The 15,954-nt window shown below is 41.4% G+C and overlaps 1 long non-coding RNA gene across 5 annotated transcripts in view; it reads left to right on the top strand.

Moving 5' to 3' along the window:
• Nucleotides 1–15,954, top strand: part of LOC108540441 (uncharacterized) — a 50,923-nt gene that overhangs the window by 9,999 nt on the left and 24,970 nt on the right. For 3 of the 5 annotated variants that reach the window (XR_001888668.1, XR_001888676.1, XR_001888672.1), the window contains exons 3-4: nucleotides 297–637; nucleotides 4,027–4,161. This is a non-coding gene — a long non-coding RNA (uncharacterized LOC108540441). Of the gene's footprint in view, nucleotides 1–296; nucleotides 638–4,026; nucleotides 4,162–11,109; nucleotides 11,194–15,954 lie in introns of those variants that run through there. The other 2 variants (XR_001888673.1, XR_001888677.1) reach the window with 2 other exon arrangements.

Genomic DNA, 15,954 nt, shown 5'->3' with positions numbered 1-15,954 from the left:
ACATAGATTCTGATTGGCCACAGCCCACCCACAGTACATAGATTCTGATTGGCCACAGCCCACCTGCAGTACATAGATTCTGATTGGCCACAGCCCACCTGCAGTACATAGATTCTGATTGGCCACAGCCCACCCACAGTACATAGATTCTGATTGACCACAGCCCCACCTGCAGTACATAGATTCTGATTGGCCACAGCCCACCCGCAGTACATAGATTCTGATTGGCCACAGCTGAAAATCATGGCCGTCAAGCTCCCTTTGATCAGACACTGGTTTTCTTGGCCTCTCTTCAGCCAGAGGGGGAGTGTCTGCTGGAGAAACCCTTAAGCTGAAAGCCGCTTTGTCACCTTCTTCCTTCCTTCTTGGGACACACATGTAATGCTTGGCACTGCTCCCGCCATCTAGTCACCATGAGATGACAGCCAAGAGGAGAAAAAGCCAAAACGGAGAGGATGACCGTGAAGAAAGCGGAAAAGTGGTTAAACCTGACGTGACATCATGGAAATCTGAACAAAGGCACAGAACCACAGATTTCCCAATTCTTGCGAAAGAAGCAATTCATATTCCTTCTGGGTGAAGCTGCTGCTGGTTGGATATTTATCCTACTGGAGCTGAAGCATCCTAAGTAATACAGGTACGATTTTACCTTCATCTTATTTTAACTATGCAAGTAATATTTAATAATTGGCCAAAACATAAAAAGGGTAAAAAGAAAACGCCAATCACCTCTAATCTCATAATGTTTAAGTATTACATCATTTCTATTCTGATTGTTTACAATTCATGTTTTATTAATCCTCTTCTCCATGACAAGGCAGGAAATATACTTAATCTCTGGCCCAACTCCTCAATTCCTCTCTTCTCCAAATTATCAAACTTCAAAATTAGAAAACACATCACCTTAAAACAAACCCAACAGCCTAACTTTTAAAATCCTCATCTGATGTATGTTACCCAGCATGGTGCTATGCGGGGGTCTGTCCCGCAGACCCTGACCCAACGACGGATGAATGAAGTACGCTGACACACAGATATTTTGTTTTGCGAGTTCGGCTGAGTGTCTGAGCTGCTTACAAGACTCCAAGCAGAGTGCTGTAAACAGTTGCGACCGCGGCCTAGACTTACCAGTGAGACTCGCATTTATTCAATAAAGATTAATTGACAAAGGTTTGAGTCAACACCACTAGAGGGTAATTGACATTGTGGACTTCCAGTGTAGAAAGCACATAAGCACCCACAGTAGATCAAAGGTTAGTCTTAGGACCACATGAGTAAACAATCTAGACAGATAACTTCTCACATTCCTTTGTTACTACTGTAATTTATTTAAAGGTAAAGTGAACAGGCCACCTGCAGCGAGATCTATTACCAAAGTTATGCAAACTCTCAGGCCTTCCAAGAGGGTTTGTGGCTATTATAAGCAATATTTTCCCCACCAACCTGACTGAACTCCCACAGTGTTAATGTTCTGGTAGTGTCCAGCACCCAGAGGCCACGCAGTAGCTGTTTGCAGATTGATTAAGTAGCACATTGGATTGTCAGTTGTTTCTAAGAGTAAGGCTGGAGTTTGCTTACACTTACAGAAAGTCACCTCTTTGTTTATCTCTTGAGTTGCTAGCACAGTCTCTTTAGAGGGTTGGCATGCTGAAAGGACCACAGTTTAATAGCCAGATAATCCAGTCACACTGACAGGCAAACCTTCAGAAAGACAAAAATCTCCAGAGTTAGCTCTGAATAGCAATTAATGCCCCTGCAGGAGGCTTTTCAGAGACCCATAAACTACACAAAGGAATGAGGCTCTGTGCTGCTGAAAGGGTGCTTTCTCGTCAATACCACGATAATCAGGTGGCCTTGCCAGGAAGTTGACATATATACTGATGTAATTGGGAATTTTTGATTTTTTAAAAAACATATAAACAAACACAGAAGAGTTAATAAGGAAGTTTAAAGAATTGCCTTCGAGATGCTTCAAGATGCTTTTGATGACAATCAAACTCAAAATATGTTACTACCAAAAGACATCCAATCCTTTCAATACAAATTCACTGATCCTATATGATCAAGCCACACCCTATGACCTCATTTATTCTAATTACTTCCTTAGAAGCCTCATCTCCAAATACAGCCACAGGGGGAGGGTGGAGGTTAAGACTTCAACATATGAATCGTGGGGAAACGCAAACATGTTGCAGATAACATTGAATCATCAGAAATCTTGTTGTGACTAAGCATTGATGAAAACCAAATCTTTAATGGATAGTTTTATACCTCTGATGATTGGAGCAATAATTATAAACAAGTTTCTCCCTCCTTTCATTTCAAAACTTGTTTCTCCTGCACTATCCACGTCAGATTCACTTCTAGAACAAGCTCATATTAGGAAATAAATCCTGACCCAGTACCTTTGAGTGGGTTGACACAGTGGGGAGGAACTACTCCTGGAAGTTCTTCCTACAGCAAGACAGATACCATAGCTATACTGATAACTGAGTTCAGCCATATAAATACATCCTACTAAACCCGGACAAATGCACACACAACTCAAAGAACCCTTAGCCGTATGGCAAACTTGCCTGCAGCCACTGGACCATCATATAACTTGGGGATGCGTGACAGAGGAGAAATCGTTAGGTTAGTGCAAAAGTCATTAAGATTTTTGCCATTGAACGTAATGACAAAAACCACAATGACTTGCATCAACCTCATTGAACAAAGGTCTTGATGGGCTGTAATTAAAGCATCTTTTGCATGTCACAGTGTGAACACATGGCCAGCACTTCTTCCTAAGGACTAGAGATAGATCTAAGCCAATGAAGGGTTCTGCATCTCATTAGTTTTATGGAAAATCGGCTTCTTTCAAGGACTGGGGACCTCTGGAAGCTGCACACAGAGCCCTTCCTTCTCCCCCTCTTCCTCCAGAGGCCCTGCCAAGATCAGGTTGGAGGTTCTCTTTGTTCCTAGGTCCATTCCTCCCCTAGGCACTTGGAGGAGGACACTGTTTTTGAATGTGCAAATCTTTCTCTCTTACTGTTGGTAAGCAAAAGATCTTACCAAAACTTGACAACCATATTCCATTTATCTCCTCAAAAACTCAACTTAGGTTTTGAGAAAAGCATGTTAGCATAGTGAGGCATCGACGTGTTGTAAAACCCTACAGTGGGGTGACACAGAGTCTGGACTTTGGAGCCAGACTTCTTTGTTCAAACCCTGCCTCTGCCCCTTACTATCTGTACACACCTGGGCAACTTCATTAACCTCTCTGCACCTCATTTTCCCGTTCTGTAGCATAGGGATGATATGGAACTGCTGTAAGAGTTAAATGAGTTAAGAACAAAGAACTTGAAATAACACCCAGCACATGCTAGCTGTGTACGTGGTAGCTATCATTGCCTCCTAAGAACCAGCCCTTTATAAATTAAGTGCCAAAAAATAATAAGGTATTTCTGTTTTCCACTCTTCCTCATACCTTCCATGAGGCAATGAACAGAAATCTGACTCTGTTGGGCAGGAAGGGGGTGGAAAAAGGAAAACTACAAAGAGAACCTGAATTAAAAGATGATAACATCTCAGAATATTATTTTAGGCACAGATACATGAAAAAATTTCCACAGAAGTTTTATTATCTGTCCACACATTAAAGTCTCAGGTGCCTCAAATTCACTTGTATATGAAAAGTTACTTACATGGTTTGTTTTTCCACCTACGAAAAGAAGTAAATAAATTTGTCTGTTGACTACTTAGGGTGTCTGGGGCTATGGGCAACTCTGAGGATTCTTTCGTAGGATTATCTCTCCCTCCCTTGCTCCCTCTCTTATTCTTTCCTTCCTTCTTTTCCTCCTTCCCTTCCTCGCATTCTTCCTCTCTCCACCCTTCCTCCCTCCTCTCTGTCTCCCTATTTCTTTCTTTTGCTGCCGTTATTTGATATTCATCAAGAACCAGCAATGCTGTTATGAATGTACAAAACAGATTCTTCCAAATGGCTTTCTTCCCCTAAGAGATGATAGATTGCTTTTCTCTCCTCAGTGCAAATCAGAAATTGAAATAGATGAAGCACGTCTTGAGCAGTGTCACGGCAAAGGAGTCTGGCTTGTGGAGTGTCTGTCTCTGGAAATTTGGAGAGCTGGGAGCAGGAGATGTGATCGTGGTTCACAATTGCAGGTAAGGCTGGGACACCTCTCCCAGGCCTGAAGCATGTGCAGGGTTCTCTCTCCTAATAGCAGCATCCTGACTGCCCTATATGCTTTTTGAATTGGTTTTGCACATTCTTTCCCCAAATTCACAGTTTGACTGGTTGGGGATAAATAAGTCAATTAACGGATTCAGGGAAGTTTTAGAGAATGGAAGGGAAAGACACATTTTCACTGGAAATTATCAAGCCAATACATTTCCCAGATGTTTACTAAAAACAATGGCATAATTATAGATGCAAGATCAGTTTTTGTTGGATGTACTGTGTGTCCAACAGAGACCATAAATTCAACAGAAATGGAAGGGACCATCCCAGGACACGGCACAACCAAATCAACTGCACGGCCGTTTTCTTTACTATCGGTGTGACTAGGTTGCAATCCCAAAACTGTTTTCAATTCCTGCAATATTTATGGGGATATGGGAGCAGTGATGTCCTTGTTTCTTTGAAATCAGTAAGTAAAGATCTGAGACATTTATACTACCTGAAGAAATCAAGGTCTGTCACTAAAGTCAATTCTTAGGTGTTTCCAATCTCATGTAGGGTAAAGCTCTATGCTGTAGTAAATGAACCTCAAGATGTGTAATGGTTAGAGCCCCATGGAAGTTTACTTTTCACTCATTGAAAGTCCAATCTGGTTGTTTTTGTTGATGGGTGAGTAGATCCACCAAGAACTAATCCAAGAACCTAGGCTCTTTCCATCCTGTGCCTTCTCCATCTTTAACAAGTGTCTTCTGAGTGGCAGCAACAAAGTGTGCAGGACTAACCCATGAGATGTTTTATAGGTCAGGCTGGGAGGTGGTGATATGGCTTCTACTCACCTTTCTCAGCTAGGTCCTAGTCCCTCTGCAAGGGAGGCTGTAAATAGAGTATAACTGTGAGCTTGAGAAGAAAAAAAAAGAGGTTTGGTAAATAGCTATTCACTAGATAACTGAAGAGCTAGCTAGCCTGTCTCTGCTGTTAACAGCCTTTAGAAAAAATCATGCACAGTGTATTCCGGATTAATTAGGGGTTGATTTTAAACTTTCAGAGAGACAAAGGAGAGGCATAAATATCTGTAGCCTTGTTTCTATCTGGGTTATGTTGTTGAAAACCACAAAGAGAAAGCTCTGTTCCTTATCAGGTTTAGTCATAAGGCATTCTCTATAGCAAGAAAGTTATAAATGCTGCAGAGTAGAACACAGCCATTTTGTTCTCCTAAGATGAGAAAGAAAAATATATGTAAAATATTTGAAAAAATCAACTGAGACACTAAATATCTTTCAAGACTGGGTTTTCTGTTACTGCCTTTTCTTTATTCTACAATTATGGAAAACATATTCTTTAAGACAAAGACAGTCTCTCCATTGACAAATATGTTAGGAAAGTTCAAATCTTCAACAGGCCCAGCACTGGTGGTGATTCCGAGGGGCTATGCAGCAATTGTATCATTATTGTAATAGCATATTATCATAAGCATGAAACAGAAAACATACCTACTGTGTGCTGAGCACTGTGCCAAGTTCTTCACCTGCAATAATCCTAAAAATCCTACAAACAACCCTATGAGTTAGGTGTTTTTGTTATACCCAAGCCACAGATGAAACCATGTAAGATGCAGTGAAGTTAAGAAAATTGGCTGAGTTCACATGACTTGCTAAAGAAGCAGAAATAGGACTTAAAATTGCCACCTGCCTACTCTCATCCCTGGCAGACCAGATGCCCGCTGACTTGGCTTTTAGTTTTCATAGCACATATCACTTCCAACATACATTAACACTTTATTGTCTTCTCTAATAAACTGTAAATTCCACACGGACAGAGACCTGGTTTGTTCACTTTTGTATCCCGGACCAGACACGAACAGTGCCTAGCACATGACAATTCTGTAAATATGTAGGAATGCAGAAATGAATGCAACCTAATCCCAGGAGAATCTCCTTTCGTATCTTTTCTCTTCCTTTACATTGTGCCTTGACTTTCTGTTTTCCCATATCCTTCCATTATGTTGCTTTTCTAAGAAAGTCACAATCACTTCCTATTTATTGCAACCAGAGACTCAGAGAGATACAGAAAAATGCATTAATTTAATTATTGTTTAAATTATTGGGAGTTGCAAACAAAGTCACTCTCTGTCCTCCTTACTTACAGATATTGTGTTTGCAAATGTACTTGCTAAAATGTACTTATAATTCCAAAGTCAATGTTCCTGGTGCTTTTATGCTCATTTTAGAACATACATGGAACAGAAAAAAAAATTTAAGTTTTCACCTTAGATGGAACAAGGTGACACTCTGCTTTCTCGTTTCCGCTCTCGTACCATAAACAAGTGTCCTTTTTGTAGTCTGTTTAGTGCCAGACTGTTTGCATTTTTGTGTTTCTTTCATGGATGATTTTGCTGTTTCACATGGACTGCAAGTATAGTGCTGAAGTCTTGTCTACCACAAGAAGGCAGTGTGAGGTACCTGATGGAGAAAATGCAAAGACGCTTCGTTCAGGCATGAGTGACAGACAGCAGGGCTAGTCATGAGTTCAATGTTAATGAGTTGGTGCTATATATTAAATAAGGTGTCTTTAAACAGAAGCACACATAAGACAAGTTTATGTATTCATTGATGGATAATAATGTTGTGACAAGAGACTTGAAGAAATTTATCTCTATTTCTCCTAGAAAATGTTCAGTACATGATAATTCCGTGTCCAAGGTGACTCTATAGAACGTAATGACTGTGGGATGGGGGGTGAGTTGGGGAAAAATTGATCAACGAATAAAATTTTTTGTTAGATAAAAGGAAAAGTTCAGAACTATTGTATAACATAGTGACTAGTTCACAACAACGTATGGTATTCTTGAAAATTGCTAAAAAGGAGATTTTAAGTGTTTTCACCACAGAAAATGAGTAAATGAGTATGGGGCAATGCATACATTAATTAGCTTGACTTATTTCTACAAAGTATGGCATGCGTATTTCAAAATACAGGGTTATATATCATCAATATATACAGTTTTCATTTGTCAACTAAAAAATTTCAAAAAGAAAAAAAAATAGCTGCTGCAGATAACAAGAATTTATTTCTACTTGGGAAAGCAGTGAACTAGACTATCCGTAATGTTTCTCCATTTTGCAGCTTTTTTATGCAAAGCAATAGAAAGTCATCAGTTTAAAGTACTTAAAATTATAAGTACATTTTAGCAAGTACATTTGCAAACACAGTATCTGTAAGTAAGGAGGACAGAGAGTGACTTTGTTTGCAACTCCCAATAATTTAAACAATAATAAAATTTGTCTCCACTTTCTATGGTAGAATCATCTTTTCAATACATTGACTGTTGTTTCAGAGATGGCTTAATTAACAATGTTATAGGAAGGTTATTAAAGGTAATGTGTATTTCCAGGTTTGTGCATAGGGCAACTCGCCTTGTTCTTGGCTGCCTGCGATATTTATTGTTCTTGGTCTGTTGGCATTTTTATGATGCTGTGATTCAAGTTTTATAGCTGTTTTACTGGGCTAATTTTCTATGCTGCATTTCATCAGCCCATCTCAGACACCCAACAAGTTAACTCCCCTCCCCTCTGCTGACTTGATGCTGTGAATTGCACCTCCCCATCCTCTAGAAAACTGGGCACACTGTGCTTTGCAGCAGTATGGAAACAGAGGTCAGGGAGGAGAAACATGTGACATAAAAGGTTTCCCAAAACCTTATCTCACGGAATGCCTAGGAGGTGAGGAGAGCTCACTTTTCCATTGAACATTTCTAACTGTTGTAAGAGCTATAAAGAGTACCTATAAAATTAATGAGATAAATGTTAAATTATGCACCATATCTCCACCATGATAAATTAACATGGCCAAATTAATAGTCTCCTCTCTCCTGATAAGATCTCATCTTGATGTCACCCAGGTTGAGGGGAGCTTTGCATTCAGGTAGGGATGCAATAAAGAGATTGTGGCATTTAGTTCCCCAGTGTGTCTCTTGATTTGAAGACTGGTGAGATCACATCCTTCTCAATGACCCCAACCATAATGAGCTAATTTATTTTTCAATAACACTCTTGTTCGAACGTTGGCTATTACTGTGCAGATACAACAGGCTGTGCTTCTTCCTTTGAATACCTCAACGTCCATTTTCTTGGTTTTCAAATCCTGAAAATGGAGAGTTGTGAGCTGTGAACATTATCCCTCCATGACTGGATATGCAGAATTTGAATCAAAGTGACCAACCATCCCGATGTGCTTGGCACTGGGCCTTTCCTAAGACATGGGGCTAAAGCTGAAAAAGACCCAGGCAAGCTGGAAGGAGCTGGACACCCTGTGAGCCATCCCCTCGCAGTGTGTCTGACTAGGGTACCCAGTCTTTCCCATTGCAAGTGAGAGAGTGGAGTTTTGAGGACACCAGAGAACGTATTTCAATCTTATTTTAAACTTAGGTCCTACTGCAGGAAAAATTGTGATAGAAAATTTTTAAAAAAGAGGGAACAACCTCTCCCATACCTCACTCTGCACCATCCATTTCTAACTTCACCTCCTTACTTCAGATTCCCTTTTCAGCTTAATGTGTTCAACAGTCATTTATTGAGTAGTGCCTACTGTGTACAAGCCAGGTACTAACCGGTGTCATGCCTGCATGCCAGGATAGATCATGTGCATGCTCACTCTCTCTCTATTTTTTCTTTGCTCTCTGTCTCTCCATATCTGTCTCTATTTCTATCTCTCATTCTTTCTGTGTGTACTACGTACACACTCTCAGTCTACCTAATCAACTTAACATTTATTTCTAGCCCTGTTTAGTCAGATGACGTAAAGCATCAGCTCACCAATTCTAATTTATTTCAAGAAATATGCATTACACTCAATCCATTTGTAATTCCATCCTCCTCTTTTTCATGGAGTTGAGTCTAAGCACCAGGAGGCTCACACAGGACTGTTGCGGATGCATAAATAACTTCTCAGCTCTTCTCTGTCTGATGCTGGTGTCCACAGAGATGGTTTTCCTGTCTGACTTCTTTTCTTCCTTAACTTTCCCTGATAAGTTTGCATTCCCAGCTGGTCCCCAATATGAGATTTGCCACATATCCATAATGGTGCACCCTGAACCCAGTCATGAGGCCCATCCTTGTCCTCCAGTGCTGGTGGCTCAAAAGACTGTTTGGCTTCTCCATTCACCTGGGAAACACTGGACTGGGTGATCCTTTCAGGCCTCTGTGCCTTGAATTCACATGGGACCATCTTTAGTCTACTTTCTTAAACCAAGGTGGTGTGAGGAACTCTGTGGCAACTGGATAAGAAGAGAGATCCAAGTCTCTTATATTCCAGATCTCCTAAACCATCTGGAAGACCTGTGACCCCATTATCACCACTTAGGACCAAGACCAGCGGGTGGGAACGATATACCTTCCCTTGCTTTCCCTCCAGACACATTCTACCCTGAAGTACATGGGGGTGTTTATTACAGGAAAACTAGAAGAGTCCATTCTGATAGACTTTATATATATATACACACACACATTTTATATATACACATTATACACACACACACACACACACACACATATGTATATTATTTTTATTTTTTGAGATAGGGTCTCACTGTGTTGCCCAGGCTGGAGCCCAGTGGCATGATCTTGGTTCACTGCAGCCTGGACCTCCTGGGCTCAAACAATCTTCCTACCACTGTTTCCTGGTGTGTGCCACCAGACCCAGCTAATTTTTGTATTTTTTGTAAAGAAGGGATTTTGCCGTGTTGCCCAGGCTGGTCTTGAACTCCTGGGCTCAAAAGACCAGCCAGTCTTGGCCTCCCAAAGTGCTGGGATTGCAGACATGAGCCGCTGCGCCCAGTCAGATCATATATGTTCTCTGCCTATTGTTTAGGTCAAATTTTAAGGTTAAAGTTAAATCAATCCACTAAAACACCAAGTAGGTTCAAAGGATACAAATCTCTTTCTTTCAAGAGCAATCACTCTCTTGGGTTTCAGTATTCTATTGTGAAAGCCCAAAGCTCAGAATGGATTTACTTACTTTTCTTTTTGGCTTGGTTTTGCTCCTACCTTGGGTAATATGACAGGAATGTCCTAGCTTCTAGGGTTGGAGATAAGTATGGGTAGGAGGAAGAGTGAGAAAATTCCCACCTTGTTTAATATTTGGTCATATTATCCTGATACATGGCATGTTTGTGTCTGTAAATAGACCTTGACCTTTTGGATGTCAGAATGTTTCCTTTACTAACTTTCATCCCCTGCCCAGGACCACATACAAAGGTGTTCTGTTCTTGGTCTGGCCTGGGGCTTGGTTGACTCAGTGTGGCCCCTCTAGGACAGAAGATGGTGTGCCAAAAATGATTAATAAACCTAGAGAGAGAAAAAAAAACCAAAGCTTCTCCCAGGAAATCAACCAGATATACATAAGCCTCTTCCTTCCCTAGTAAATGCTAGTATTTAAATATTTACTTCAAACAAATACATTTAAATAAAATTTCTGCCAAAGTTAAATCAATCCACTAAAACACACTTAAGAAACTGGAAGTGTAAAATCTGCAGGTCATGCATTCAGTCTGAGACTGACTCGTGCTGGGGAAATTAAAGAGGTAAGCCAACAAAACTGTCCTCCATACCAGTGTGAGAGGACATACAGTTCAGGAATTAGTAAGCACTACACATGGACATGGATGCGAATGTGGCTCAACGGTGTCAGTGAAGTCTGGAAAGAATTTCACATGTATTTATGAAATGGAAGAAAGAAGAATTAAAGCCTCTCTTATCTTCTTGAGTGATAAATGGATGCCTCTGTGATGGTCTTCTTGTGTTTGCATCTTGTGAGAGATCATTGAGCTAATTCTGAAGCAGAGTGCTAACAGTCCCATGGGCCAAAAGGCTCATGACCTTGTTTTGCAAAATCAAAATGCCAAACTTTTTAAAATTTTGTTTATTTTTATTTTTTAGAGACAGTGTGCCCTGTCATAGCCAGGAGTGTAGTAGGGCAATCATAGCTTACTGCAGTTTTGACCTGGGCTCAAGAGATCCTCCCACCTCAGCCTCCTGAGTAGGTAGGACCACAGGTGAGTGACACTATGCCTGGCTAATTTTTTATTTTATTTTTTTGCAGAGGCAGGGTCTCTCTGTGTTGCCCAGGGTGGTCTCAAACTCCAAGGCCCAAGGGATCCTTTGTTCTCAGCCTCTCAAATATCCTTTTTTTTTTTTTTTTTTTTTGAAATGGAGTGTCACTCGGTCACCCAGCCTGGAGTGCAGTGATGTGATCTTGGCTCACTGCAGCCACCATCTCCTGAGTTCAAGTGATTCTCCTGCCTCAGTCCCTCAAGTAGCTGGGATTATAGGTGCCTGCTATCACGCCCAGCTAATTTTTGCATTTTTTAGTAGAAACTGAATTTCACATATTGGCCAGGCTGGTCTTGAACTCCTGATCTCAAGCGATCTACCCGCCTCAGCCTCCCAAAGTGCTGGGATTACAGGCATGAACCACTGTGCCCGGCCCCTTCTTTTTATTAAACAAAGAAAGCTCGATCATCTTACCCATAGCCTTTGAAAGCTTGACTATTTTCCCTTACAGTTGAAATCAGATGAAAATCATCCGTATGTGAGGGAAGTGGTTCTTTTCCTATGCACAGACAGCCCGTCATGGTTTACAAGATCTCTTTTACATTCATTAATCCAATCTTGACAACAACCTGCATGGTGAGCAGAGCAAGAATGATGGTTTCCACTTTTTGGGGCAGAGAGACAAGTCCCAAAAAAGTTAAAGAGGCCCCTTGGGGATACTCAGTCGGCATGTGGTGGAGGAAGAGAGGCAGTACGAGGCTTACATTGCTATCACCTTGTGCACCTGTGTCCTCTTCATTCTGTCTGAGGAAAGCTGTTTCCAGAAGATTCCTCGGGGCTCCTTCAGCAGCTAAGAGCCTGGGAAACCAGCAGAGGCAGTCATTCTTCTGCTTACTCTATGCAGAGGCCTCCAGGGAAGAGTCAGGGAGCACCTGGGGCTCTGACCTCTGCACTGTAAGTCCCCGGGTTGGCCCCATGGACTGGGTTAGTATGCATTCTCCTTGCCCAGGACTTTCAGCCACATGCTGCATGTCTTGTGGATGTTGTGCTGGGGTTTCATGTGATTAACAAGGTTTATTTCAAAACTACAGTATTTTGGGGCCAGGCATGGTGGCTCACACCTGTAATCCCAGCACTTTGGAAGACTGAGGTGGGTCAGGAGTTGGAGACCAACCTGGCCAACAGAAGGAAACCCTGTCTCTACTAAAATACAAAAACTAGCCAGGTGTGGTGGCACATGCCTGTAATCCCAGCTACTTGGGAAGCTGAGGCATGAGAATCACTTGAACCTGGGAGGCAGAGGTTGCAGTGAGTGGAGATCATGCCACTGCACTCCAGCCTGGGGGACACAGCGAGACTCCATCTCAAAAATAAAATAAAATAAAATAAAAAAGTGCAGCATTTTTGAACTAAGCCTGTATAAATACCTCAGTGTGCATTTCTTTTCCAGATGCAAGTTATTTCTTTAAGTTTTCGAATTTTAAAAATGGTTACACCATCTGCTGTTTGCTTATTAAAATAGTGCCATGATATATAAATTTATAATTTAAAAATGTCTCTAATGGTTTTGTTTTTCCACCCCGTCATCCCAAAGTATTTACAATTTGGAATTTATCCTTTTGGAGTTGTGTGTGAACACTTACACATGTCTGTATGTGGTCAAATACACTTATCTATAACTTGCTTTTTTCACATAATATTTCTTGTGCATCTTTGCATATGGGTTCACCTAAACCTACTACATTATTTTAAAGACTGCAATGCATCCCATTTAATTTAACTCACCCCTGGTGATGTACATTTTTGGTGAGCCCATTTTTCTTACTCTCAATAGTGTTCCATTTAACATGCTTTTTTCTACATATTTGTCCAAATATTGCTGTAGAATAGTTATAGAAGAATAATTGTGAGTTCAAGTAATATAACAATTATGTATATTAATTTCATCAATATTCATATTCATCAGTTACACATGTATGTTCATATATATGTATGTATGTATATAAGAATCATATATATATATATATAAAACAATTATATATATATATGGTCCATGCCATTCTGAGTGTTACACATGAGAGAGCATGTGATTAGGTGGGTTCTCCGTGACCCCCAGCTGCTGGACTAGCACCCAAGTCAAACTTTCAGATCTACACATGCAGAGCCTTCTTTTCAAACTGGAACAATCTCCTTATGAGTTAGTGAGCAAATGATTACTACAGAGGAGAAGCAGAGGCTATATCAGACTATATATGTTCATAAGTTTGACCTCCAAATAATGGTAGTTAGAATCCTATCAATGACACCTTCCTCCAGCTGGTTGAAAATGATCGTTCGGGTCTATTTTTGCATATGCCAATTGCACTTTAAGTGATGAAGACTCTTTCCAGTGCAGTTCACAATCTCCACGTCACCTGCTCCTGGCATCCTCACCAGTCCTTCATCCTGCAGCCCTTCCTTCCCATATCTCCATTCATACAGTACCCATCTATCTTTATATAATCAAACTTCCTGTGTATTTTACTTCTGTCTTCTAACCCTTGCCCACATTGGTACCTATGTCATACTCATCTTTCAGGCATCTTGTCAGGAACCTTTTCATCATCATCTACAGTGAGCAACGTGCCTCCATAATGCACCCCCATAACGTCCATGTTCTGTAGAACCCAGCGCATCTGCATTGATTTGCTGTACACACCCATGAGGGCAGAAGCCACTTTTGATGGACTAGAATTAGACCAGCCCATGCCCATCCCTCACATAATCAGTATGAAGAGGGGAGGAATAGATGGGGAAAAGGCCTTCATCTTATGAATGCTCTTAAAGACAGGAATGGGGCAGAAATAAGTGTGGTCCCCACTGCCCACAGATTGAGCAAAAGGGAGGATCTTTCCGATAAAGACAGCTAATTTTTCTTTGAACTTCTCCTCTTTGAGAATGGTTCCTCAAAGAAAAATTAGCTGCCTATATCTGAAAAGGAGTGGTTTCTGATTGCCAAAACAGCAGATGAGCTCAACGTGGTCTAATTTTATTTTCCTTTTATAGAATTTTGCTATTTTATGAATTTGTGGATCTAGAAATTGGCACTGTCGGCAACTGGCACTAAACTTGGCACTTAATACAGTGAGATTATTTAGAAGCCAGTTGTGCTCTGCCTTCCGTTGGGTGTCTCCATGGTGGAAGCTGTAAAAGGAATTCCACGACACGGAGAGGAGGACAAGGAGGGACTATAAACTGTGAGCCCTGTGACTTGTGATGCGTCAAGGAAACCCTCAGTCACGGCTGGGCGCGGTGGCTCATACCTGTAATGCCAGCACTTTGGGAGGCTGAGGCAGGTGGATCACAAGGTCAGGAGTTCAAGACCAGCCTGGCCAATATGGTGAAACCCTGTATCTACTAAAAATCCAAAGAAAAAAGCAAAAAAAAAAGATTAGCCAGGTGTGGTGGTAGGCACCTGTAGTCCCAGGTACTCAGGAGGCTGAGGCAGGAGAATTGCACCTCCTGGGAAGGCAGAGGTTGCAGTGAGCCGAGATGGCACCACTGCATTCCAGCCTGGGTGAGAGTGAGACTCCGTTTCAAAAAAAAAAAAAATAAGAACCCTCAGTCGCAACCATTGTCCCATTCCCCGGTCACAATGAGTGAGAGTCAGAAGGCACATGAGATGGTCACCCCCTCATCCAATGCTGAGATTTCCCCCACTTTGGTGGCTTCAAGTAGACTTGGAAGAAATAAGAAATACAAAAATGAGATTTAAGTTCTAATCTATGCTTAAAGATTTCCACAACACAAACTTATATGTTCACAAAAACACACATACAATACAATGTGACTTCTCTGTGTCATCCACATGATAATGTCACACCACAATAATGATAGGATGTGTATGTGAGGACATGCCCTGCAGAGGCCACTGAAGGTAGTGTGTGTTGGGAGCAGGTGTGTAAGGATGTCTGATGAACTACTTTTCATCCTTCCAGTGTCTCTCATTGGCTTCATTCACATTCAGAAGCAACCTTAAAAGTTTTTGAGTTTTCTGAAATTTTTGAATATTTAAGTGTCCACTTAAAGAGCAGACAGAAGAAGATCCTCCGAAGATAAAGAGTTTATCATTGAGTGCATAGGGGGTTTGCACAGGGGATTTGCAGGCCCAGGACTTGCAAGGTATGGGGACCAAGGACATGTCCAAAGGGGTTGAGGTGAGAAAAAGCTTTTAAAGGAAAAGGGAAAACATACACATAATTTGTTCTGAAACAGAGGAGCATTGATTACAGGGGCTATTCCAGGAGTTGATGCCAGTTCATTGGTGGAGACAGTGTGACAGGCATGTGTTCTTGTACATCTGACTAGATGTTCTTGTGACTCAGGTAGCAAGCTGCAGTTTGAAAAGTCCTTCATAAAGTTCTCGTTATAGGCATACATGGGTAAGAGCCCTTCAGAGTCTTTGTAAAAGTTCTTACCATAGGCATGTGTGCATGAAGGTCCTCCCTCCCTCCCTCCCTCCCTTCCCTCCTTCCTTCCCAGACCTGCCTCGAATTCTGTCTCTAGGGTTCACACTGTTTGTCCAGTGTTGTATCAGAGACAGTGTTATTTCTATTTCCTCCCTCCCTTCCTTCCTTCCTCCCTTCTGGACCTGCCTCGATTTCCGTCTCAAGGGTTCTCATTGTTGGTCCAGTGTTGTATCAGCAAGGGGCTCGTGGGTGGCAGTATGGATAGCACCACAGCCCAGGGACA

The sequence above is a fragment of the Rhinopithecus bieti genome, unplaced genomic scaffold (genome assembly GCF_001698545.2).
Source record: "Rhinopithecus bieti isolate Rb0 unplaced genomic scaffold, ASM169854v2 scaffold_574, whole genome shotgun sequence".
NCBI classification, from domain to species: Eukaryota; Metazoa; Chordata; class Mammalia; order Primates; family Cercopithecidae; genus Rhinopithecus; species Rhinopithecus bieti.
Note: the sequence above shows the minus strand (reverse complement) of the source record. Positions and strands in the feature narration are given on the sequence as shown.